Below are 948 nucleotides of genomic sequence, written 5' to 3'. Positions count from 1 at the left end.
AACTCTCATATAACACATTTGAATTTATCACTATAGGATTATCTCAACAGTGAATCCAGCATCCTTCAGATCCGTTTGTTTATGACTTCTGTTGTCATAACGAGACGCCCAGGACTAGATAGTTTTACGAGAAAATAGGCTTTTTCTTTTTGTAGATTGCAGTTTTTCTTAAAAAAAAAAAAAGATTTATTTATTTATTATGTATACAATGTTCTGCCTGCATGTACACCTGTGCACCAAAAGAGGGTGCACAGGTGTACAGATCTCACTATAGATGGTTGTGAGCCACCATGTCCTTGTTGGGAATCGGACTCAGGACCTCTGGAAGAGCATCCAGTGCTCTTAACCTCTGAGCTGTCTCTCCAGCCCCAAGCCTGAAGTTTTTGAGTTTGGAAGCATCACATGGTATGACAGGCAGAAGGTGGCTTAGGGAACTATGTTTACTCTTTTTATAACTTACTCTTGGCAGAACAAATTTACTTTTCAAGACAGTAAAAATTCTTTTCAAGGGCAGTGACTTCACTAAAACCTAATCCTGTTCCATGAAGCACCACATCTCCAGGGTATACCATCGCAGAAGCACCAGCTTTGGGATGGGGTGCTGGAGAGATAGCTCAGAAATCAAGAACACTTCCTGCTCTTGCAGGACTTGAGTTGGTTCCCAGCACCCATGTCAGGTAGCTCACAACTGTCTGGAACTCTGGTTTTAGGGGGTGTCTAATGCCATCTTCTGGTCTCTGTGGGTGCCTGTACACATTGCATGAACTCAGACAAACATATATGCACATAAATGAAAATAAAATTTGAAAAAACAAATCACCAGGTGCAGACCACAATTTGAAGACACGTAACTTCTGGAGAAACCATGGCACTTGTTCTGCAGGTTTGATACTTGGCTCTTTGTGTGTGTGTGTGTGTGTGTGTGTGTGTGTGTGTGTGTGTGTGTGT

This window comes from Psammomys obesus, unplaced genomic scaffold (genome assembly GCF_907164565.1).
Source record: "Psammomys obesus unplaced genomic scaffold, mPsaObe1.curated_primary_1811, whole genome shotgun sequence".
Lineage (NCBI taxonomy): Eukaryota > Metazoa > Chordata > Mammalia > Rodentia > Muridae > Psammomys > Psammomys obesus.
This window is presented reverse-complemented; position numbering follows the sequence as displayed.